Source organism: Tachyglossus aculeatus, chromosome X1 (genome assembly GCF_015852505.1).
Source record: "Tachyglossus aculeatus isolate mTacAcu1 chromosome X1, mTacAcu1.pri, whole genome shotgun sequence".
NCBI classification, from domain to species: Eukaryota; Metazoa; Chordata; class Mammalia; order Monotremata; family Tachyglossidae; genus Tachyglossus; species Tachyglossus aculeatus.
This window is the reverse complement of record NC_052101.1, coordinates 56,032,104-56,038,104: the sequence shown is the minus strand read 5'-3', so window position 1 is coordinate 56,038,104 and position 6,001 is coordinate 56,032,104. Positions and strand designations below refer to the sequence as shown.

General features: G+C 42.6%; 1 non-coding gene across 1 annotated transcript; it reads left to right on the top strand.

The window, feature by feature from the left end:
* Positions 1 to 5,072: 5,072 nt before the first annotated feature.
* LOC119920503 lies at positions 5,073 to 5,209 on the top strand. Its single transcript, XR_005448245.1, has one exon. It is a non-coding gene; the product is annotated as a small nucleolar RNA SNORA7 (small nucleolar RNA).
* Positions 5,210 to 6,001: the final 792 nt, after the last annotated feature.

Sequence of the window (6,001 nt, the reverse complement as noted above, 5' to 3'; positions counted from 1 at the left end):
CCACACAAACACCCCTATTTTCATTCCCACATATGCGTACAAATTTGTATATGCCTTTCTGTCCATGTGTGCTTATGTGGGTGCTTCTATTTCACTGGATCTTTCTTTCCCTCTCTCTTCTCTGCTTCCCCTTCATTTATCAGCCTCTCTTTTCTATCTGTTTTTCCTGATTTTTTAGATCCTGTCTCTTGGATGCACCATGATATCCCTTTTTATGCTCTGGAAAATATGGGCCTCTTAGCCTGGAGAAGCATAAACACCCAGCACATAGACCTGCATAAAAAAGTGCATACAGACAGGTATGATGGAGAGGCAGTGAACAGACAGTAATAGTCACAGAGACATAGCTACGAATAAAATATCAATCACAGGAGATCAAGAAGTTGTAGCAATAGTCATGGCAATTACTATTTTCTTCATCCTCCTCTTCCTTCTCCTCCTTCCACTTCCCTTCCTTATCCTTCTGATTCTTTTCCCCATTCACTGGAGCTAACAGGGCGGTGAGCTTGGTGATGGCAGATTAGAGGCTTGATTTGGCTTGGCTTGCTTAGGTGGGCAGCACAGGAAGTTTGTTTGGTGAAACAGGGCCATTGATCATCAATTTTAAAATTTAAACAGACTCAGAGGGGTACGCCAAGACAGACAAAGACAGAAGCAAAGGTAGAGTACCAGGGAACTGGAGAAATGCTCATTAGGTGAGAGCTGTGTGCTCTGCTGGTTAAGAGAGCAGGTGAGTGGGAGAAGGTGGGTTGGAGAAAGTATGAATGTGTGGGTGGCCACTGATGTCTTTCCCAAATACTAGATAAAAGGATGTACGTAATGTCAAATTACTTTATGCTGGGCAGGCAGTTTAACGTGTCTTCAGTGCCATTTCCCAGAAATCTGCAAATTCCATGGGATCCCAAAGCATTTCTCTAGGGGGCTCCCTGAACTCAGCTGCACTTCTCCAGAGCCTTTGCATTCCCATCACAGGTCAGGGTGATGTCTGATGCAGCATGTGAGTTGCAGAGCCATGGTGGAAGAAGGTTCTGTGCTGAATTTTTTTCTATATAAAGCTATTAAAGTGTCCAATGCCATATTACTACTGGTCAGGGAACAGCCCAGCTGGACACCAGACCATTCAGTATAAAATGGGTCAACAGGCCACCTGAGTGAATAACAGGTGAACAGATGACAGGAAATTACTGGGGCAGGAATTAATTTCCCTGCTTTACTGATGAATCTTCTTAGGCACAGAGAGGTGAAGTCGTTTGTTCAATGTGATTCAGAAAGCCCTTTGCAAAACCATAGAATCCAACTGCAAACCTGGACTCTCCACTCTGCTAACTTGTACTTCCCAAGCGCTTAGTACAGTGCTTTGCACACAGTAAGCGCTCAATAAATATGATTGATTGAATGAATGAATGCTAAGCCTCACCATCATCCTGGATATTAATAAACATCTACAGTACGGTTGGCACAATGAAGACAGACAGGTGCTAAGTCTCAGCCAAAACTAGCCCAAAGGGCTTTCCAATTGCATAAAGTTAATCTACAATTAACCACAAAACATTTTCAGCAAGGCTGAGAATTTAATTCAAGAGAAATGTAATGGATAGAAAAGCACTGGAGTGTCAGAAGTACCTTGAAGAATTAGGAAAGTTCCAATCAGTAAATCAATCCATGGCATTTACTGAGTGCTTACTACTACTACTACTACTACTACTACCAATAATAATAACTGTGGTATTTGTTAAGCGTTTACTATGTGCCAAACACTGCACTAAGTGCTGGGGTAGATACAAGATGATCCGGTCCCACATGGAGCTCACAGTCTAAGTAGGAGGGAGAACAGATACTGAATCCCCATTTTGCAGTTGAGCTAACTGAGGCCTAGAGAAGTTAAGTGACTTGCCCAAGGTCACAATTAGGCTCATGGTGGATTCAGGACTCTGACTCCCAGGCCCATGCTCTTTCCACTAAGCAGAGCACTGTACTAAGCACTTGAGAGAGTACAACAGAGTTGGTAGACAAGTTCCCTGCCTGCAAGGAGCTTACAATCCAGAGGGGAAGGCAGACATTAGAATAAAGAGAGCAGAGAAGGAGCAGGATCAAACGAGGAGGTGACTTGTAAATAGTTTAAATAGTATGAACAGTTATTTGTTGCTACTTAAATCTTGCAGTAACCCAACACAGCACCAGGAGTGAACTGGAGACAGACTATGGATGGGTGAGATACCTATTAGCCACAGAATAGCTGAAAAGCATCTAGGAATTTAAAATTGGCAGTGAATACTGCATATGACTGGAAATGTTGTATAAAACAGTTTGATTTATTCTTCAGAGCAAGTGGACTAAATCTTACAGAGGAGTCTCAGAAGGTTGCAGTATTCTAAATACAAAGGGGAAGAGGCTGTTAGCTTTGAACTATCAGAGCCTGAAAAGGAAAACCATGACCATATATTTCAGGACTACTACCTATTAACAGGATATGAAATGTTTGAAAGATTCCAGTTTTGGGGGAGACATCAGGCGGAGTTTGAAATATTTGCAATCTATTTAGCAGTGCTTAAACATTAGTTAAAGCTGTACCTTAGGAATTCCAGTAGATCCCTTCTAATGATGATGAGGCGAAGGACTGAAGATACTAGAAAAACACCACTGAAAGTAAATGAACTGAGTTGAAACTAAACTGTAGAAATATGTCAGGCAGCTGAAGCTAATCTATTATGCATTCACTTGATGGGAAACAACAATAGATGAAGTCATATGACAGAGTATCACCAGAATTCGATTGAGATGTCTCAAAGGAGAAACTGTGACATTTCATTGAGAATGGAAGTTCATTCATTCATTCATTCAATGGTATTTATTGAACACTTAATGTGTGCAGAGCACTGTACTAAGCTCTTAGGAACTACAAATCATCAACATAGAGAAATGGTCCCTACCCAACAACGGACTCACAGTCTAGAAGGAAGTGCCATTGAATCCCACGAACATATGGAAGGAGTCATGAGCCACAAAGATGTCCCTCATTTAGAAAAATATATTAATGCTGCAATGGATAAAATCACTTTACCTTAGTTTGCAATAACAAAATGGCAATAAGAATTATAAAGAAGTAACATGCTTAATTAAATAATAACAATAATAATAATAATGGTATTTGTTAAGCTCTTATTATGTGCCAAGCACTGTTCCAAGTGCTGGGGTAGATGCAAGGTAATCAGCTTGTCCCACATGGGGCTCACAGTCTTAATCCACATTTTACAGATGAGGTAACTGAGGCCCAGAGAAGTTAAGTGGCTTGCCCAAGGTCACACAGCAGGCAAGTGGCAGAGCTGGGATTAGAACCCCTGTCCTCTGACTCCCAAGTGCATGCTCTTTCCACTAAATCATGCTGCTTCTTTAAAATTGCAACTGCCCACTTATGCAATTTACAAATTAAAAAAAAATAGGAAGACTCCATGATGAAAGGGCATACAAGAAAAAAAGACTGCAAACCATTTGTCTGCTGTGTGACCTTGGACAAGTCTCTTTACTTCTCTGGGCCTCAGTTACCTCATCAGTAAAGTGGGGATTAAGAGTGTGAGCCCCCTGTGGGACAAGGACTGTCTAATCCCATTTGCTTGTATCCACCCCAGTGTTTAGTACTGTGTCTGGCACATAGTAAGCATTTAACAAATGCCATTTTTATTGTTATTATTATTATTATTATCATCATCATCATCATTGATCAGTATCGGAATCTGATGGCAGGGAGCAACAGGGATTTTTAACTAGTGTAGCCAGGTCTCTATGGGCAAGGCAAAGAGGTAAATTGAAACAATTCTGCCAGTCATTCAGGCAGAAAACCTACTTTTACCTGAAAGTGCTAGGTAAGTCTAGTAAAGCAGAAAACATTGAATTTTGCTGAAATTATCCAGCTAATTGTCTCGGTGAAGAGATGGCTATGGAGAAATAGTCTCCCAGGTCTGGGAATCGAGTTCTTTGTTGCTACTGAAATTCTTGATTTCTAGCAGCTATTAAATAAGACTAACTGAAGTCTAAGGATTCTAGTCCCATCTCTGTCCTTTACCTGATTCAGTCTTCCACCCTTCTATAACTTAGGCAGCAGAGCGGGACTCTTTAAGAGTCAACACTCTTAAACTTTTAACACTCAAAAATCATTCATTTAAAAGGATTTCCATATTTGCAGATTGGGTTGGAAAAGCAGCTGAGATGGGTTCTGTCCTTCTCTGAAGGTACATTTCCCTAGTTTCCCTTAGATCCTTCTGACTGACTCCTAGGGTTATCAATCAGTGGTGTTTATTGAGCACTTACTGTGTGCAGAGCACTGTACTAAGGGCTTGATGCTAAGGACGTGCCCAGTGTGACTGTGTTTTGGTGCTGAAGAAGGGGCTTTAAAATGTGTGCAAAGATTTATTCAAATCCCTCAATTACCCCATTGAAAGCATTTTAAAATGGGCCAGACCACTTTGGTAGCCAAAGTTCCTAGGACTGGGAACTAGGGTAGAAGTGTTCTGCAACAGAGTCAGGACTAGCTAGGCAGAGCTATGGTTTTTCCTCACGACCAGCTTGACTTCATTAAGCCCCTGTGATCCTCTAGCAAATTTCAACTGATCCATCTTCAAATTCAAGTATTAATGCTACACTGAACACACATACACCTCACCTCCTCTGAAACATAATAAATGCCTCACATAAATGTTCATCAAAATGAAAGAATTGAGCTGTTTTCAGAGAACAAGGAACTCGGGATGAGATGGCTGGGAGTTGAAATCTCAGCAAATGGATTTGGGATTATTTAATCTGAAGAACTAGGGAATTGGGTGAACTAGAGAAGCAGTGTGCCTAGTGGAAAGAACACAGACCTAGGATCAGAGGACCTGGGTTTGAATTCTGGCTCCCCTACTTGTCTGCTGTGTGACCTTGAGCAAGTCAATTCACTTTTCTGGGCCTCAGTGTCCTCAATTGTAACATGAGGATTGAATGCCTGAATACATCCCTCCCTTTTAGACCATGAGCCCCATGTGGGACAGTGACTGTGTCTGACCTGCTTATCTTATAATTCCCCTAAGGTACTGTGCCCTCTCTCAGGGTCACACCTGGAGAGTTTCCAGTACTCTATCAGTCTCGACACGGGAGGGAGAGTCAAGCAGAGGCATACCCATTCCATTCCTAGCTTGGACAGTGGCTAGCGAGTGGAGGGCAATCTGCTACAAGTCAGAACTCACTTGTGCTGGGCAGCAGCAGCATTGGAGAGTCGAGGGCGGAGAGTCAATTTTACTGTGCGGAACGAGGCAACGGTAAACCACTTCTGTATTTTTACCAAGAAACTCTGTGGATACACTACCAGAACAATTGCTAACCAAGCAAAAACTCCTCACTCTCGGCTTCAAGGCTCTCCATCACCTCACCCCCTCCTACCTCACCTCCCTTCTCTCCTTCTACAGCCCAGCCTGCACCCTCTGTTCCTCTGCCGCTCACCTCCTCACTGTACCTCATTCTCGCCTGTCCCGCTGTCGACCCCCGGCCCACAGCCTTCCCCTGGCCTGGAATGCCCTCCCTCCACACATCCGCCAAGCTAGCTCTCTTCCTCCCTTCAAAACCCTACCGATAGCTCACTTCCTCCAGGAGGCCTTCCCAGACTGAGCCCCCTTTTTCCTCTTCTCCTCCCCATTGCCCCTGTCCTACCTCAATCCCCTCCCCACAGCACCTGTGTATATATTTGTACAGATTTATTGCTCTATTTATTTTACTTGTACATATTTGCTATTTATTTTGTTAATGATGTGTATATAGCTTTAATTCTATTTGTTCTGACTATTTTGACACCTGTCTACATGTTTTGTTTTGTTGTCTGTCTCCCCCCTTCTAGACTGTGAGCCTGTTGTTGGGTAAAGACTGTCTCTATATGTTGCCGACTTGTACTTCCCTAGCGCTTAATACAGTGCTCTGCACACCATAAACACTCAATAAAGACGATTGAATGAATGAATGAATGAATTGCAGATGA